This window comes from Cyprinodon tularosa, unplaced genomic scaffold (assembly GCF_016077235.1).
Source record: "Cyprinodon tularosa strain WSP-4 unplaced genomic scaffold, ASM1607723v1 ctg56, whole genome shotgun sequence".
Classification (NCBI taxonomy): domain Eukaryota; kingdom Metazoa; phylum Chordata; class Actinopteri; order Cyprinodontiformes; family Cyprinodontidae; genus Cyprinodon; species Cyprinodon tularosa.
In genome coordinates, this window is record NW_024039296.1 from 226,033 (window position 1) to 246,612 (window position 20,580).

Consider the following 20,580-nt stretch of genomic DNA (forward strand, 5'->3'; position numbering starts at 1 on the left):
TCAAATGCTGCAGTATTTTCAGGTTTGGTTTTTATTATCCTCTCAATTAAATAAATCAATAAATCAATCAAAAACAATAATAATGAAAAGAGAGTCAGTTTAAATAGACCTTTATTTGTCTTTATGGGGCAGGTCTATAAATAGCTCTCTTCTACTGCAGTGCATACGTGCATGTGTAGTACAGAGCAGCCAGGAAAAGAACGGGAAGCTTTAGCATTACACAACAGGAGCACAATGGCAATCCCACCCTACAGAATCTAAGAGTTAAAACCCCTAATAGAGCAACAGTAGGTCTGATGATTACATAGAAAGCTGACAGCAGGGGGAAAAAACAAGCTCATCCTCATGGCTGAAAATCTGTGAATATCGCTAAGAAGTATAAACAAATAAAACCCAGAGATTATAAGGAACACATGACCTAACCTGAATGCAGCTGTGGGATGTCTAATGTGTTTGTTATTAATTTGATTGTAACAGTGTGCGCCTTCCAAGAATGGTATACAGATATAAATACATCTTTATCTCCAATGCGCCACAAAAAAACATAAAATACATAAAATCCATTTTTTATGGAGTGAACTTCTAGGTTTTAATACCTTCCTAATGGTTTCAACAAGTTCAATTTCTTGTGTTTCAGTTTTTTTTTTACTTCAACATTAGAATTAAAATAAAGACAAAAAAATATATCATACAGATTTTCTAAAGAATTGACTAATATGGATAGATCATCATTTTACAGGATTACCTCTAAGTTATACACCTAAGTAAATATTTATTTTAGGGCTGCAACTAACGATTATTTTGCAAATAGATTAATCTGTTGATTATTTTTTCAATTAACAATTGGAAAGCAAAAGGCTCCTTAAAGAAGACTTTTTGTGAAATTAAACCAGGTAAAACTAAAACTTTTCAACTTCTGGACAAAGCATAATGAAAGATCTTAAATATCCTAAATACAAAATGTTTACAATTTTTTTTTTTACAATTTTGCTATAATTACTGCTCTAAGTGTGTTGCTCTGTTACCTAAAGGCATGTTTTACAGTCTCTATACTCCAGTTAACGATTAATCGATTACTAAATTAGTTGATGATTATTTCAATAATCGATTAATCACAATTAGTCCAATTAATTGTTTCAGCCCTAATTTATTTAAATAGAAGTTTTTTCACTAAACTCAAAACAAAACCAGAATCACAGTCCAAAGCAAACAAGAGAAAACGTCCCATTTTCAATTAGTGGCTGATCGATATTCCAAAGCTTAAATGTTTTGGGGTTTTTTTAATCAAAGAAAAACATTTGTGTCCATATCAGCTATACCGTATTCATTTTCCCATGTTGGCACAAGGCTTTATAGAACAGTACGGAACATACATACATAAAATCAAACAAGAAAGATGGAGCTGGAAAGGTTAAGCTTACTCAGCAAGTACGCCTTTGCATCCAAAAGATAAAAATAGCAGTATTGTATGGTGATTTTCTGCTTTATACGGTAACAAAAAAAGCTCTGGATTTCATTAACACTTAGGCAAGTTGGCCACTCAGTGGTAACTATATAGTCAGGCAGCACAATTAACTTAAAGATCAAAAACCCATGTTTATGTAGAATCTAAAAAAGATCTGCAATGATTAAGATGCCCTGTACCTTCTCTGTTCTGAAGTTAAGTTAACGTATTAGTGACTATGACTGGTGATAAAAATTTAGAGATCTGCTCTCGTTTTTATAAGGGCTGTGAAAAAAAGAAGAAAAAAAAAAGAAATGGAGATATATTGTGATTTTCAACTTTAGATCATTCAGTTCCTAAAATCGATTTAAAGATAAACAAAAACCTAAAACAGTGAGGGGAAAATGGGCTATGTCTGCACTGCCACACTGGCAGATAGCATTGCGGAGCCCTTTTGCTGTGCGGTACAGCATCATTTCTGTAGTTGAGGCAGTCACAGTGGAATATGTGGACTGACTTAAACCCCAAACATCATAGATACTGGATTGAACTTCTACAGAGCTTGCTTTTTTATCCAAACACTTAATTTTGATTTCTAGGAAATAATCCTAATGACCGCTAACTGACCCCTAGTTTTGATGGAAAGATTTTTCACTTCTGCACATCTCAATGTTAATTAAAAGCATTGATTCAACAAGGAAACACTCATTTTATCCAAGCTTTCACTTGACAAAAGTCTGTTAGAAACTAATGAGATGCATGGCACCCAGCCATACTACCTTTGCTTGATCATCACAGATGATCATAAAAAGATCAACATACGAGGCAAAGTAGGGTTTCACCCTCTTGGGAAAATATGTAACTGCCAAAATTTTCCTGGAAGCTAATTAAAATAATTATTAGTATAAACAAATATATTTCAAAACTCATTTTTCGCCTTAATGATTACACAATGTCTTCATGACTCTGCTCAAGATTTAGCATGTCAACCATTATAGATGCCCTTCAGCTGTAGACATTAAAGTCGTAGGGAAGCGGCTGTTGAAACCGTTGCACTGCCGAATTCTCCTGAGTGGTGCCCGACTTTACACAAGTGAATAAAGTAAATGTGATTGGTCGATTATCGAGAGGGTGGGATTGTTGTGGTGGAAGGTTCGCGAGCAAGTCTGGTTGTGGCCATGTCTCGGAAGCATCTTGCTAACCAGTTAGCAACTTAGTGCTAGTATGTTCCCAATGGGAAATGACATTGTGACCAAGTAGCACTTAGCAACGACACTGTCAAGGAACGCTATGGACAGCGGAAACATGAGAGGGGAGGAGAGTTTTGTGTCAAAGGTCGTGGATGAGTCTCCTCCATCATACATATTTTTTTAGAGGAGGAAAGTGGGGATAAAGTTGTTGTGGAAGAGGACGCCAGGGCTGCAGAAGCTTAATTTTGTGTAGAAGGCTTACAGCCATACATGTTTGAGCCCTTGCCTCGCAATTCTGTTAGCTCTACGCCTGCCGAAGACACAAACGTCTATCCAAGAAAACTGGGGCATAACTCAATGGTAAAGTAAATGATTCTTCTTTCTTATTTCAATCGTTGCAAATATTAGCTGCAACATATGAATCAAGATGCTACGACCGAAAAAATGTGATTAACAGATGACCGTTGATATATGATTGTCTGAATTTGGGTGTACAAGCCGATGTATAACTAACTGGCCTGCATAAAATAACGAAAACCCCCCACAGATTTTAAGACAGGATTTTTTTTAAATAGAAATACCGTAAATTCTCTAATACTGGCCTGTATTCCAATAGCGGCCGGGTCTCTAATAATGGCCGGTCTCGCTGTCAGAGGAGGTAAATAATGGCCGGTCTCTAATACAGGCCGGGGCTATAAACGTTTTTTCTGGGCATACCTCAACATTATACTTGTGGTAGTAACATACAAGTACCACAGCCCTGCGCAGCTGGACGACAGGCCCTGACTGCTGCCCGTCTGCGCGAGGAAGAGAACAGACACGCAGCAGAACAGGAGGAGCGCGAGTGATGAGGAGATTAAAGGGAGAGATGAAGAGGAGGAGAAAAACTGAGGAGGAGAATTAAACAGAATTGGAGGATTTTTATTTTTTTTTTTACTTCAAACCAAGCGAGACATGGTAACTGTACTTTTTCAATAAATGAACCTAGTGTTTTATAGGTTCAAATAGACACAAAATCTCATTTGTATTCATTCCACTGGTAGTCTGTTTTGCTCAAATAGCAATAGAGGCCTGTCTCTAATTCTGGCCTCTATCCAATAAAGGCCTGGACCGCGATGCACTTGAGTGAAATAAAGGCCCGGGCCTATATTAGAGAATTTACGGTATTCTAACTTTTGGAAAAATATGGTCTGATAAAGAATACATTTATATACATGTTTTAGCCAGAATGATTTGAAATTTAAATATGACTTCCCTACGACTTTAAGGATGGTTAAATGGTAAATGGCCTGTACTTATAAAGTGCTTTTTCAAGTCAGGAGACTTGACCAAAGCTCATTACACTACATTCAGTCATCAACCCATTCACGCACAAACTCACACACTGATGGTGGCAAGCTACATTGTGGCCACAGCTGCCCTGGGGCTCAATGACAGAAGCGGGGCTGGCGTACAGTGGCACCACCAGGCCCTCTGACCGCCATCAATAGGCAAGGCAGATGAAGTGTCTTCCCCAAGGACACAATGAAGCTGAAAAGCTGGAGCCGCTAAATTGGGTAATCTGGTCAAAATACGTTTTTTTTTTTTTTGTTCTAGTTAAAAATTCACCAACAAGCAGATATAGCCATTTCATGCAACACAAAAGTCTGTTTATGAAGTTAAAGAAAAAGGAGGAAAATAAAATGAATGTGTTTGTGCAAGAGCTCTTTTTTTGGCAGATCAGTAACTTGTTCTTATCTTCATGATTCTCTATCGTCATACCACTCACTGCTATTTGGCATCACCTAGAAACAGCTGGCGAGTCAAATCATCCAAAGTCAGACCTGACTTGCAGAAGTCATTCCCTCACTGTTAAAAAGGGCTCTATACTGTAAAAGTCTCATACACATTTTTTTGCCCCATGTTAACCTCTTTTTCCATTCACTTCTTTTTTGCATCGTCCAAATGTAAAACAAAAGCAGTAACAAAGACACAGCGATTTCCAGGGTTATAAAACAACATCGTGCAGAAACATAGTGCAACAAATAAAAGAACCCAAAGCATATGTGTTACATATTAATTACAAAAGTATTGCGATTGCTTGTATGCATAAATGAGCACTTACAGGAGAAATGAAAGAAAAAGTTAGAGGATAACTACTTACTTTAGGTTCAAATAAGAAGCTTGCAGGAGGAACAGATGTGTCAACTTGAGATTAAGTGGTGCAACATCCGATTTTTACTATCATTAAGACATAAAGGATCCTAACAGGTACAAGACATCATACTAACTAAAGGGAAACATAACACAGGAGTTACTTCCAAGGAAAAAGAACATAAAAGCCACCAAATAAAACAAATGTATTAGGAAGATCCAATTCGTTTTGGTTGAACCCACATGGGACAGCAGCCATAAATGAGGGAGGATCAGGTTACATGAAAAAAAACAAGGATAAAATTAAACTGTTATTTTCCATGCTCAGAGCTTCCCTGACCTTCTTTCATTGCCATATTACGTGAAGCTAAATAAGAACTCAACTCTTAGCACTCACTGTACACAGTGTAAAGTTGGTCAAACTAAGCTAGCATTTGCTCAATCCACAATGCAATACTGTGCAGGTGCTGGGCTAATATTTACCCTGAGATACAAGCACCTTGTGGAAACTCTGTACGGCAACAACCCAAGACCAGTATGTAATACATATTCCTCTGCAGAAAAGTAGCTTTAAAAATGGGGGAAAAAAACATAAAAGACAAAAACAACAAGCTCCTTATCAATAGTCAGTGTGGAGGTGAAAGCACTTGACTTGCTGTCACAGGGAGCCTTTTTGTTTTTAGTAATCATTGCAGCACCTGGGACAGTTGGAGAAGAGGAGGGGTGGAAGGGAACACTGACATGTTCTAACCTGTAGGTTTTAATAAGCTTCCATGATCTGACTCTTGACAAATATCGGTCTCATTAAAGGTCAAACGAGTTTGGGTTGTAAAGCAAAGACTAAAGGTAGTGCAATACCAGCAAATAACATCACAATTCAGCTTGAAACGTGAAGCCTTTAGTAGAACATTTCTGTTAATAAATATATACCTGTATCTCCATATAAAACAGAGTAATGATCTGGATTCAGCAGTTTACTGACCTGATTATTAGAATGTGATGACCACAAACAGGGAAGCTACGGAATCATGTTTAAACAACACATAGATTTCTCTCGACAACCCAAGAGTCATGCTGTGTTGTGGCAAAATGTTTGAGTTTTCTACAACTCTTCTGTAACTGGCTACATTTACATAATAGATTGGTCATCATCCAGCGAATGCACGGCTACTAAGAATTTATCTGTGGTGTTTCTTTTGTTTTAAAACAATGTTTTTGCTAAGCTTGACGCCTCCACTTGCATGGCAGGGTATACGGGTCATTTATGCCTTCAACAGAAGTATTGGATCAGTCAATATGCTCAGCGTAGGTATCCTTATTGGAATGGAAAAAACTGAAGCGTTGCATCTCTACTAATACATTTACTAAGTGTATTTTTTTTATAAATTTTTTTTAGGTCTTTAAATGCACACCCAAGTTTCAATAAATATGTATCATGAACAAATCCACTTGTAAAAGCCAATATAAATCCAAACTCCTCCAAATCCAACTATAATCCTAAATACATCTAGGATTATAATTTGCTCATTCAGATTTTTTTTTTTTTTAGGAAAAGCATAAATAAATACAACTGTAGACAGATTGTTTCTTTATGGGTTCATTAATTGTAGATACATCTTTATTTTGTTAAATGTATTTTACAAAATATATTTCAGTCATTAATAATAATTAAAAAAATGGTGGCCTAGTGGTTAGAGCATAGAACTTGGAAACCTGAGGTTGTGAGTTCAAAACCTGCTCCTACAAACTGCCAATCTGGATCCCTGAGCAGAGACCCTTAACCCCACACATGCCAAAAAAATGGCAGCCCACTCCTCCCCAAGGGAATGGATTAAATGCAGAGATTAAATTTCATTGTGCTGTACTTGTGACAGTGTAATGACAATAAAATGATGGGGGTAAAAAAATAAAAAGTGTGTGAAAGATTTTAGCAACAAAGGGAATTATTGTCGTTTCCCTGTATAGATAAAAGCAGATTACGATAAACAATATATATATATATATTTTTTACATTTTGTGTGAACAATTTCACTTAATGACACAAGAATAATCTCATGACAGTTCCAGTCTGGTCTAAGCTAAGCACAAGCGGGGTTTTGCAGTTAAAAAAACACAGCATATTTCATCCTAGAGTTGAGGGTAGGAGAGCTTTCCGATAGTGACCAAAAGCATCAGGCCATCAAGCTGTTCCAGGGAATAGATTAACTCTAGACACTCTCTCATCAATCCATTCATGCCCTACCATGTTAACCGCCCCCCCATCTGCAGAGACTAATGGCTGGTTACATGACCCAGATATACACCAATGGGATGTTGCCAGAAGCAGCTTCTAGGATAAACAATGGAGAATGATGTCTAGAGTAGCAAAAATAATGCTTACACAAGAACATTAGTTAACCTTCTACATAGAAGGTAATAATGGCAAAAATAAAAAATTTTTTAAACAGAAATTTCTAAATTTAAACTTAGTCCATAAAAATAGCATATTAAAAAAACTGATTCCTGAAAATATGTAAAAAGATCAACAGCTACACCTTAAAGTAAAGGGAAGGTGGGTGGCTGTAACTTTAGAAAATACACAGAAGGTCTAATTTTGGGACATCCTGTCGGAGGGTATGTGGTTTGGTTGATCTATTCTGCTCTGTGGCATTACTGGATTATTTCAAGAAACTTGCTTGAAAAAAACATCCTTTAACCATGCCTCAAATCTGACCCAATTAGAGGCCTGGCTCTTTGAAAACCTCCTGTCAGCCGAAATGTTGGTCAGTTCTTGCCTTTTAAATATGAACCAAACTCTGTGTTAACAGATTTCCCCCTATATTTTACTTATATATGGATACATTCTTTAAACACTTTAATTACTTTGTCAAAGTTTTTCAGTGATGGGAAGATGAAAAAAGACATGCACAAAAGATATCCAGTCAGCTTCAGGTTAGATAAGCTAGAGACACAAGCAAACCTGGTACACAAAGTTCCTAAGAAAGGAACAAACTGTTAGACTTGTCCATGAGTAGAGACTGAAATTGGGACTAAACCATATAGCCATCACCCTAAAGATTTGGTTCCATTACAGAGTGTATGTTTACAGTGGCATTTATGACATATGTATAACAAAAATCACACAAAACGTCACCAGCTAGGTAATGCCATATTTAATTTTTCTATTGCAAATATTGGGATTAGAAATTAAAAACTCCCGGACAAAAATTATTTAAAAAATACTAAAACACCATATTCAGATGGATCTGATGGCAGGTTTATATTCACAGACTACATTTGAATAAGAGAGCAGGTCCCAAGACAAACTCCAGCCATGTTTGACCTGGTAAACAGACTGAGCCAGCTGGCTGTGTTTACGGCTGGAAGTGGGCCAGTGGTTGCTGTGTGTGAGAACCAGCCAACAGGAGGCCTTGCCAGGAGGAACTAAGGCAAAAAGGGGTCTGAGTGCTAAGGGCAGTCACTTTGAGAAAATTCAAATGCAGCAGAAGACAAGTTTACTTGTACTTGGAAACTGACACGTACAGGTATAACCTGGCAGACTCATGCAGACTCAATTTAAATTATCAAGAGACTGCAGTAATAAACTTAGTGAAGTGCAGCTCAGACTCTAGCATGTTTAAACACGTCTCCTCTGCAATTCATTTTCCACTCAACCACTAGCGATTATATAGTTGGGTTGAAGCAGAGCCGACAGTCCTTCACTACAATAAAGGCTCTGATAACTGGATTTTGAATAACAACAATGTACAAGGGCAGAACACTTTCCACAAACTTAAGATTTTTTACAGATCACCATATAATAGTTGTAATAATAATAATTGTCTACTTACTGTCGTTTTCAAGCAAAACCCCATTTAATGTGATCTTAAAGCCATATAGGATTGAATAGTAGCTGTCTTTCATTTTCAAAAACTTTTAGAGGTTATACAGATCGAAAATGTTCTTTTATTTAATTCCTTATTCTGTTTATTTATATAGCACCAATTCACAACACGTCATCTTAAGGCACTTTACAGTTCACCAGATCATACAGTAAAATTCAAAAGTTTCTATCTATGGTAAACCAGTTGATTGCATCGACTCATTGACTAAAAGGCAATCCCTCACACTAAGCATGCTTGTAGTGACAGTGGAGAGGAAAAACTGCCTTTTAACACGAAGAAACCTACAACAGAACCAGGCTCAGTGTGAGCGGCCATCTGCTGAGGCCGACTGGGGTTCAAGGAGACCGAAGCAGTGATATAAAAATCAACTGTAAAACATTCAAACCCATGTTTGATCACTGCCATCATGTAACATATGCTGCAGAGGATCAGTTTAAAGCCAAGAGGAGGCTTTAAATCATATTCTAACATTAAGCATCAAGTCTGAAAGCTAAACAATGCATTAAAATTGTCCTTTGTTTCTTTCAATGAACAAATACCTTCCCACTACACAGAGGCTGTTCCAAAATTCTACCTTGCCCCATCAAAGGTAGAAAACAACATGTACCAGGTTGGGGTCCTTGTAAAAAGAAGACACAACTAAATCTCGTCAACCAACTGCACTTGTATGTATAGCTGGGTGAGTACCGTTAGTTAAGAAAACCATAATCCATACAAACGAAATACTTAACTTAGCTGGTATGAGGTGTGGGCTGTATATCGTTTCTGTCTGGTCCCCTGGTTTTATTGTCTTTAACCACAGCTGTCATTATTTTTTTGTCTGACAGTAGCAGCATGTATGTGATAAAGTGTCAATTAGGCTGTAATCTGTCAATTCTGACAACCAACAAACCAACAAAATGCTGTGTTAAGCTCCTGTGTAGCCAAGGCCGTGCTGGTTTATATTGGTAGCCTCCAGTTGTTGGTTTGTTTTGCTTCCATCTACAATCTAACATAAATGTGACATTAAGTGAAAAAAGGCTCTATAGGTATAGACTGAATACATCTGCTTCAATGGATGGGGACCTTTTTCACTGATATCCAATCTATAAATTTCTTCAATATCGGGACCAAATTAGATATTAATACTGAATCGGTGCATCTTTATTAACAACCAGTAACAGAATTTTCATTTATTATCAGTTTTCCTTCTGGGGAGACAGCTGACTGCTGCAGAATTTATATAAAAGATATCTCTAAAAAAACATGTACTGATTAATAAGGTTGTATATAGTGACTTTAAATTTAAAATGGAAGCCAATTATTCTATAACCAGGAGAGTAAAAAGCCTTGAGCAAATGTTTGCAACTCTTAAGTTTGAATACAACCTCCTGAGGCCATACTTCTGCAGTGAAGTGTTGACATCCAATTTGAACTTAATGACGTCTTGAAAGGGGGCGTACGTGACTAATCCCTTCTCTATCAAGACATCTTTGCTGAAGGACATTAAGGATGAGAAGGGATAAGAGGCAATTTACTTGATGAGTAGTAAGGTATTTACAAGGCAAGACCCTGTTCTGTGGTCTACCTGTTAGACAATATAGAGCAACAATAATTAAACAGATTGTTGTTTTAAATAATATCTTTATCTGCTTGAAATTAAAAATGCTATCTACGCAGGAAACAGAAATGTTCTGCAAAAAAAGATTCTTTCTTGGGCTCGAAACGCCCCTTTTACATTTATGTTAAAAAATATATACATTTCTTGGTGTTTTCCTTTCCCGTTGTATGCTGAATTATACAATGCAGCTATGCAAATTAGATCCTCTCGCTCTATTCAAGTGGCTGCAGCAATCTGAGATGCCCTATTACATTATGACAAAGCCTTTTTATAGAATTGAAAACCCACAGCGGCAGAAATGGTATAAATAGGACATGGAGATTGAACCGAAAGAAAAAAACAGAGAAAAATAAGAATGAGAAAAATTGAGCTTGTGTCTTACAGCTATTGGTGGTCCTAAGGATTTCCCTAAAGGGAAGGAGGATGGGGGGAGATCCTTTTGTCTGACTGTTAGTGAAACAGCAGTTATTAGGAAAGGGAGAAGGAGCTCAACAGTTATAAAACAGGCTGGTGAGGTTTGAAGAATAATAAAGAGACATCTTTAACTGTCAAAAATTCCCTTTCCTTAATGTTGCTGAAATATGGCAGTTCTGCACCTATAGATGACTTTGTAGAAACTAGATTTCGCGCTTTGCCTAGATTTACTGTTATGTTAAATGAATAATAATGTAAGATTGTGATAAAAAATAAATAAAACCCAGGAGTGAAGCTACCATATCCTTGTGGTTAGTGCAAAGGAAAATCTTTATGTTATATATAAGCTGTTGCTATGACCCTTAAAGGAAATTCCATGATCCACCAAACCTCAAGCCTTTGATAAACAGGAAACTGCTGAGAGACAAGTGTCAATGTTATGCCTGAAGCAATCACTCTTTTTACAGTGCACTGAAATTGGCTGCTCCCTACAAAAAAAACAGTAAAATACCTTCTGGAAAATGGTTCATGGCTGCATAGGGAAGGCAAAGGTCAAGTCAAAGAGAGGCATCAAAGACCACTGGATCAATTGAGAGCAAATTCATACCAAAAAGAAAAAAAGGAAGCAAAGGAGTTAAAAGGGCTGTAGCGTTACGGTCAGTTAACAAGCTGAAAATAAATGCTTGTTACCGCTTCAGGCAAAATACCTAAGTACAGTGTTCCTCATCTTAAACAAAACAAGATCTGCCATACAAATCCTCTCCTTGACCATTGCTAATACAATGGAAAGAGATTCACTCTGACAGTATAAGTGCATCACATTCATAAACTCTAATATATTTGTTTGGAGCAAAAAGCCAATCCAAAAACTTGATTAGAATTAGGAAACCATTTAAAAAATGAAACTGGGTCCTCTACTAATTTACAGAACAAAGAAAAGGCTGCATTTGGACAATGTAAGCAAACCCAAATACTACATGTCACAGAATCAAACTTCTTTGCAGCATTGGGGGGAAAAAACACCAAAACTCCCAGAATTGAGGAAGAACTTAGCTGTGGTCGAGTTATTTGAGGTAACGCCTAGAGCAGAGGCGTCTGTTAAAAGCAGTTCCTAGTCTACCTGTTTACTTACAATGGTTCAGATTCTCTGCAAAACGTATCACGCTGCCTGTCTGTCAAATGACACAGCCTGTCAATTATAACTTCTAGAGATTAATAGAAAGCATTTAGTGTTACAGAGAGATCCTGCACCTGACCGCTAGGTATGCTAACGTTAAAGCAAATTAAACATGTTTTAATTGTACCTAGCTCTGAAAACAGCTTCAGTTTTATTTCTTAGAATCTACACTAAAAGTTTATTTACAGCAATGCAGCAGAAAGTGCATATTTTTTTCCTAATATAAAATTAAATAAAGAAAAGCACAACATGACAGGTTTCCGTATGCAAGTTATACAAAGAGGAGGTCCTGGATCCCACATACATTTAGATTTTACAGATATAAAAACAAAAGCAGAAAATATAACAGACTAGTGAACAGAGCACATAAAAACCGAGCTAGATAGCAAAAAAAAAAAAAAACATTATCTACCAATAGAGAACAACCCAATCATCCTAATGCCCAGCGGTTCTTCTTTCTACCTTATAAGAATTTCACATTTACAAATAAGGTAAATACAGTTAGGAACATAAGTACTTGAACACCCTGTTATTTTGCAAGTTCTCCCGCTTAGAAATCATGGAGGGGTCTGAAATTGTCATCGTATGTGCATGTCCACTGTGAGAGATATAATCTAAAAAAAAGGCGTCATAAATATACAAAATTCTCTGCAGTAAGCACACATTCTGTGCACCTCTATTATAGATTAGAAAGCAAAATAAATGAATGATATTATCATAAAATTGTGACTTTTCAGCTGTAAATATTAAATTAAAAATAATATTTTAACACCTTAATAAATAACAAACTGCAATATTTTATATATGTATATCATACCAGGCCATTTCTAATACATAGAAAAACATTTTTTAGGATTAATTATGAATTGAATGCAATTGTAGCTGTATATTTTCTTCTATGTATAAAACTTTTTATATGCATTTTGCTGTAATTGGAGAGGGCTAGGGGGGTTCATAGAATGCGCTGGAGAAAAAAAAAATCACAGGACATTTTTAATCTTTTGACACACAAAGGGAGCAGGGTTTCTGTTAAATTTACTGCTTGAAGGCCAAAGAGATAAGGCGTTTCTGTCGACAGTAAGGCAGCTCAGTATTAAATGCTACACCTGCTGTGTTATTATTGCACATAATCTGAAAGCCCACGCTGGGCATTTAACAAGAGAAATGATAAGAAGTCAGTGTCCTGGGCTGTATCTGTGGAAAACTTCTTTCTGGTTAATAAGTAAGCTGCTATTAAATCTCTTGCCTTTTACAAGGTTAGGCAGATCAGCTCCACTTTACATACCTTAAGCAGAATTATTTTTTTTTTTTTACTTTTTCTTTCAATAAAAGCAGGTTTATACATTTAGAAACATGAGGATCATTGTAATGTTATGATAAACTACTCTAAACCACAATGAAACTATCGAACAAAATGAGGATCCTTTAAAAAAAAAAAACATATCCACTGTGTGAAAATTATGCAAAATGTTTCAAATACTGTCCAAGCTGCTCAGTAAGCTGTGCAATAAAAAAGCAAACAGTGTCATCAGCAGTTACAAGAAGGAACAATATTTGTTTCACCTTCATCAGAGCTGTATTTAACATCAGCATGTAGTCAATACTCCACTTCAGTTTCTCTGTAAAGTACCAGTCAGCAGCAACTGTCCTTGTGAAACCCTGAAGATTCACTCCCTTCTAACCAAACGGATTCAGACACACCCTGTAAGCTGCTGATCTCAGACCTGCCAAACTGTTCCACTCTTGTAAAGCCTAGCTGTGCAACATCTTTACAACACTGACATAAGACTTGTCCTGATAGAAGTGAAGTGTACACAGACAACAAAAAGAAGGGATTGCTTTATTTTTTTTTATTGCAAAGTCGTGCAATGATCTTTTCTTAAATTAAAGAAAGTCTGTACTGTCAGCTAAGAGACATGCCCTGGTTGTCTCTTCTGCTCAGGGAGTCAGATGTCCCTCCAGGCACCAATGAGTATAAATGAGCTTCAATTTGAGTCATATTTGAATATAAAAGTAGACTGATCACTGTGTGAACATTCAGTTCACAAACTGCGTATAAATCATCTTTAACCGTATTGCTGAATTCCTCCATGCATTTTCGGCTCATTGGAAAATGCAAACGGAGACCGCCAATTTAAAGGGGAATTTACATAAATAATTAAATAAAAAGGGCCCTTCTCCCCCAGGGAGACGAGATCAGCTTACCTTTCACCTGAACTGCAGGAGCAACAGCATCCAGAGGCCTGAGTTGGAGCCACCTGTCTTACCTGCAGAGGTAGAAAAGTGAGAATAAGGTTTCACTTTAACTCTGACAGTACAAACGAACAGAAACGGCCTCACCCCTGCCGTTTCTCCTTTTACCTCGCTCCTCCTGTTCACAGCACTGTGCTAAAGCCCCACCTAGTTCAATCTCAGGGAACTACCAACATCTACTGGTTTTCTCACATACACACAACCTTTCAAGTCTATCAAAGTCTGTACTATAATTCATGATATAATGGCAGGGAGACAGACACTGAATCCAAGCCGTGATCTCTGCTTCTGCAGAGCTGTCAGTATGAAACCACCAAAAATGTCACTCCATTAAGTTCACATAAAAGGCCAGGAGTATTTTTTTGATGTACAAAGAAATGTGAGAGTGCTCTGATCAATTCAACAAAATATGTTGTTACTGGACTGTGGTGAAACAGTTTATAAATACATACATACCAGAGAAACTACCAAAGAGCATTAGAGGCTTGTGCAGACTCTGCACACATCATAGGATGCCTTTTTGATTAGCACAAGGAGTTCGGTGTGAATGTGGCAAGATAATCATTTTGAAAAAAAGAACAAATCTACAAAGCCAGATCGGTTACAGGCTTAAATGAACAGTACAGAAGTTTCTGTGAACAAATACCTTAGAAGTACCTTAGAAGACAGGTAAGAAATTTATTATCTTGGTAACTGCTACAGACCCACAACATACTACTGTTTTGAATATAAATATTGTTATATGCAAACTGGTTCACATAACACTTCTGTGAAGAACTTTGATGTTAGCGCCAAATGGGTCTACACAATAGTGGCAGCATCCAAACAGTCCTGTCAACTTCAAAAATATCCTGAATCAATACATTGTACAACCTAAGCCCTAGAAACTGATCACAGAAACTACATTTAAAAAATCACTCTTTTTGTTTATGTTGTCACGTCTACTGTGAATTTAATCCAAAGTAAGTGCTAACAAGGCAAAGTGCAATAATGTATCTGGACATTTAATAAGAGATTAACCATTTAGATAGAAATAGATCAATATTTGCTTAATGGGTTAAAGTCGCAACAGTCTTAGTTTTAAAATAAACTAAATCATACAGAGGAACAAATAAAAAATACAGTTGTAGTAAAACGGAGGTGACAGTTTATGAGTCACTAATGTCTTGCTACGAGCGTAGTCTTCCATCACTTTTCTTAACTGCATAGTGTGTTGCAATATGTGCTAAACTTTGCTACATTTAGACTGTTTACACCCTTTAAAACTTGTGATAGGTTTTATTTCCTACTTCATCTTATATCTTAGGTCTAGAACTCTTTGGAAACCAACTTTTATTTTTATCTTTTATGGCAGAATTGAAGTTGTTAATCATATGGCAGGGAATTTCACAACTTAGCATGGATCTGAAGTATCATACGACAGAAAGCGAAGGCTGACTCGTATAAACCAGTCCTAGTTTGGGCTATAACCTGGAAAATTAACAGCTGTAAAATGGATAAGGAAGTTGTGAAGAACTTCCCAATCTGTGCCTTAGCTCCTACAGTATCTCTGAGCAAAAGAGGAAGTAATAACAGTGAAGCATGTTTAACCCAAATACGAAGTTAATTAAAAGAAAAAAAACTGACTGAGCCTTTGGGACAAACAACACAAACACAAGGAAGTGAAGATGGAGATGGACAGATCATAAACAGAGAGCAAAACTATTACAAAAGTATCGTTAAAAGTAGATATAAATCATTCTTCCTTTTTTCTTAAAATAATAAACAAAGCATAAATTGTGCATGTACAAAGTATGCAAACTAGAGGAAGGGAAACCATGACCCAGGAAGTGACAGAGTTTAAGTGGAAGGCTGCCATAGCTACAGAAGCACCAACACTCTTCTCGCTGTCCGACATTTCCTCACTTAACTTATTTTCACACGCTTCATATAAGCAGCAGTTAACAGCAGTAACCCAGAAAGTTGGAAATACTGAGACTATGGGGATAGCTGAAACACTGTCCTTGATTTTATGTAAAAAGCGCTCAGCATGCTTTTCTTCAAGCATACAATTCAGCAACATTTGCATAAGAGTGCTGTGAGTTTATCAACTACAACAATAGAATGCCAAGAGCCATAATGTGGGGGTTTAGGCTTTTCTAGAGACTTTTATTCATCCTGGACATGAGATCCCTAAAAAAAAAAAGGTAACCAGGAGTAAGAGTAAAGAAAAGGAAAACTAAATTTGTTTATCTTTGTTTCTCTTTCAGGTTAATGGGACAACTCAGCATATTACCAACTGCTTAAAGGAATAGTACACCCAAAACATGATTAGCCTTCATTTTCTACTCACCCCCATACTGAACAACACTCCGGAGTACTTTTTTGATATCTCAAATGCATCTGGAGATCCGGGAGGCTTCTTGCTGTCTGCTGACATTCAAATAATGGAGGTGCCCAGCGCCCGAGGCAGAAAGGTCCATAAAAGTCCAGAAAAAAACGTTTCAATATTCCTCCATACTGCTTGTCCAATGTATTCCAAGTGTCCTGAGTGGGTAGCATCCATAATTTACTCGAAACAAAGTCATTTAGAATGTTTTTAGAGCATAAACAGTAGTGTATAGGATTTCCTGAAAGCGCGTTCACGACGCTACGGAAACCGCGGCAGACCAAACCAGATGAAAGTGCGCATTCAGCTCGGCAAAGAACTCATGCTCTTCCTCAACACTGAAGTCCTCAGACATTTTTCTTTCGTTGTTTCTTTCTTTGAACAGGTAAACAGCACATTTCTTCGTCTACGCTTGCATTATTGGCAGAGCAGACGCTGAATGCGCACTTTCATCTGGTTTGGTCTGTCGGCTTCCGTAGCGTCGTGAATGCGCAGGTGAGTAGAAAATGAAGGCTAATCATGTTTTGGGTGTACTATTCCTTTAAGTGATGAACTAGCCTGTTACTGCAACTTTACTACAACTTCTATGTACTGCAAAGCTTTCCATAAAAGGTACCTTCCAAAGAAGGGTTTGGCATTTATTAAGGTGGCTAAATTTCAGACTTTTAGGAGCTTTTAAATATTACTGTGTTCTCTATTTAAGACCTGTATACATTACAAAAGTGGGTGCATAACCTCGTTCTGGCAGGTACAAACATTTGACACCAGCCTGCTGCCTCAAAACTTGGTATAAGAAGCAAAACTCCTCAGGTACCATTTGGCTAAGAGCCAGCTCACACATTAGATAAGATGTTTCGAGATTTCCAAAAAAGAAAAAAAAAAAAGCCAGGCAACAGATCTGTTGTGACAAGACAGTCTGAATTATGAGTAAATATGGTTTTCCTCTTGATTCGTTTAGTGGTTTAAGTTTTTGACTACAATGTGGAGGACCTGCGTTCGAAACCGTGCTGCATCAGGAAGGGGATGGCAGAGAACCTTCAGTATAAGATTAAATTCAAGCAGTTCTGACCTCAAAGGAAACCAAAAGGTAAACTGGTTGGTTAGCAAAGGTTGCTGTATCTTTATTCACGAGTCCGGGAATATCTAAGGCTATGTTCACACCGCAGGCCTTGATGCTCAATGCAGATTTTTTTTGTGAAATCGGATTTTTTTGCGTTGCCGTTCACATTTAAAAATATATGCGACTTGTATGTGATCTCCTGTGTGAACTGCATTCATACAACGCAAGTGTCCCACTTAGAGGACGCAATGACATCACAGGCCAGCATGCTGTGTTTACGGAAGTAAACATGGATGGTAGTGCCGGAGCGCATCTAGCGGTCTTTCCCAACCATAAAAACAATCTTTTCAAGATGGTTAAACATAAATACTGCTCTCCCTTTATCGTCAGCCATGTTTGTTGTTTTTCTTGCCACTTCTTCATAGAAAGACCCAGAATAGTGACCTTTGTCGGGTATTAATCTCGTTCAGGTCGGATGAATGCCACCTTACCATTCAGACACAGGTCGCATTTGAAAAGATCAGATTCGTATCGGATTCAGGACCACATAAGCCCCATTTACACTACCCTTGAAAAACCGATCCAGGCCAAGACCGGTCCGAGCTTGGATCGGTAACCAGGCCAAGCTCAGTTTTGACGACCGTTCACACGTCACACTTATCTCGGTTATCTCGACTCCTCGCCTCCTAGTGACGATGTGCGGTATTACTGCTAGGATTGAAGGAGGGATTCAAGCAGCTGGTGGCGGTAATGCACCAAACGCTGTTTGTCAACCGCCGTAAAACCCAAGAAGAAGAAGACGAAGGAGGAGGGAATCAAGCAAATCAAAATGGCGGCGCCCGTCACATTCAGAAAGTTATGCTTGATTATTATTGCTGTACTTCCGTGTTTGCGGTGGGTCAGGCGAAGACGGCAACCTTGCGCGGATGTACTTGAATGGAGTGTGAATCGGCATGTTCAGCCAGTCGGCGATGACGCGTTCTGCTCATGCGCTCTTGTTATCAGAGAACCGAGCCAGGAAAAAACCGAGCCGAACCCACCTCGGGAACTGGTCTGCAGTTAGCGCGGTCCGGTTATGTTTATCTCGGTTCAGTTCAGGTTGTTTCCGTTCACACACGACAAGTTATCTCAGTTACTGAGCTCGGACCGGTCTCGGCTCAGTTTTTTAAGGGTAGTGTAAACGGGGTAATAGGCAAGTGGCCTGGGTCGGATTGGAAAAAATCGGATCCGTGTTGTTCAGACAACCAAGAAAAGATCAGATACAGGTTGCATATGAGCCAAAAAAATCAGATGTGGGTTACTTCAGGCTTCAGTGTGAACATAGCCTACTCTGTGGGCCTAAAATTGAGATGATTACACTTAATTTTTAAAGGTACCCAGGTAAATTTGTCGATTCTCCAATCCCTAATTTCCATGTTTGTTTCCGTTTAGATTTTCCCTAATTATTATTCTTTCATATGGTGGGCCCTCCTTGTGATGTAAGACAAACATCTCATTTTAAAAAGTTGATCCTAAACAGGTTAAATTTCTTTCTTCATTGATGCTTCCATGAGAGGCAGGTAGAGTAGGTACTAAGGTTGGTTCACTGCAGGATGGGTTTTTTGAACTACAGCATGAATGATGTGGTTACCTGGTAGATAGAAAAACATTGATGTGTAGCGGAAGTCCATTACTAAACCAGACAAGAGCTCACTGTGGATGAGGAGGAAAACAAGAGGCCCAGGTGGCAGCAGATACCAGCAATGATTCCAAGGGGAGAGTCCCACAGAGACTAGATCAAACCATTCTCTATATCGCAAACCCCTGTGGTCCCACATTAGCAATTGGGATGACACATATAGTGTTTGTGTGTTTCAGTCACAAGGCAGAACACTTTAGACGTTTTAAAAAAAGTTTCTGTGGTATGGTTGCAAAGACCAGCACCATTTTGACCTTTTTACAAATCAAGTACTTCAGCTGAACATGTTTCACAATGATTTGCAATTTTCAGTCAAGTTGACAATTCAACAACATCCAGTTAAAGCACAGGCATTGGTAATTATGAATGCTAAAGTCAGCTACTAGCTCAAACCTCTTTTTCAAGTAATAAATACCGTTAATAAAGAACTTTCAATAACTCTCTCTTTTTTCTCTGCATTCATTTTTGTAGGATGCCATTGTAACATATAAAGGTTAGTGGCCTGTCCCTCTTGAGAAACAAGACATGTGTTGGATGGCTAAAAAAACAATTTTAGCAGGGGGGGAGATGGTCAGATGATGATCCCATGCTGTGGAAAGCAGCCAGGTTCTGAAACTGAAGAACGATCTCAAAGGTTAAAGAAATGCTTTGCTGTCTTAGAGCTGCTTGTCATACACAGCTAAAGCTCGGAGTCATAGTTTCCGCTTAGCAGAATATTTAAGTGTCAGTCTTTCCTCCAGAACAAGTATTTTAATCATTCAACATGGAGTCTACATTCTCATAAATGCAATTAATTTTCTAAAAATGCAAAGCTGAAAATATACATAACCGGTTTGGAAGGTCAGTCATGTCATCATTTGAAAAAATCCACAGCCAGATGACCAAAATTAGGGTTAATCTGATTCTGAACACAGCACCACCATGACCCTCCAAATGAGGTTTTAAAAGGCTGATGACGTAAATGTCCCGGGTTATTTCATAATAAATCATAGTTGAAGTATTAAAAAAACAACAAAAAAAACAGGCCTGCTCTAATCTCAACAAAGACACTGCACGTTATCTCACAAAGTAGTAGATTATTATTGCTTCACGGGATGTGTGCAAAGGGCTGGACCGAAATATGAATTTAACAAAAACAAAACAAGGAAGTCAAGATCAGATATTCACACAAATCTATAATGGATTCTTTCCACACTGTAACTGGGCATAGATTACTTTGTGTAGGGTAAGAAAACATCACAAAGTTAGTCCAAAATGTTAAAAGGTGGACGATCCTCACAAGTTTTAAGAGTTTTTTTTTAAGCTAAATGACCCTGAATAAAAATACAACTGAATTTTACAATATTTAGAAAGAAAAATGAAACAGCTTTGTATTACAG

The 20,580-nt window shown here is 37.7% G+C and overlaps 1 protein-coding gene across 4 annotated transcripts in view; it reads right to left on the reverse strand.

Moving 5' to 3' along the window:
- The window catches only part of osbpl5 (oxysterol binding protein-like 5), a 50,237-nt gene that overhangs the window by 23,311 nt on the left and 6,346 nt on the right, over positions 1 to 20,580 (reverse strand). For 3 of the 4 annotated variants that reach the window (XM_038305538.1, XM_038305541.1, XM_038305542.1), the window contains exon 2: positions 14,048 to 14,109. The exons of the other annotated variant lie outside the window; for it this stretch is intronic. The gene's annotated coding sequence lies outside the window, so the exon portion shown is untranslated. The remainder of the gene's footprint in view (positions 1 to 14,047; positions 14,110 to 20,580) is intronic. 4 annotated transcript variants of the gene reach the window in all.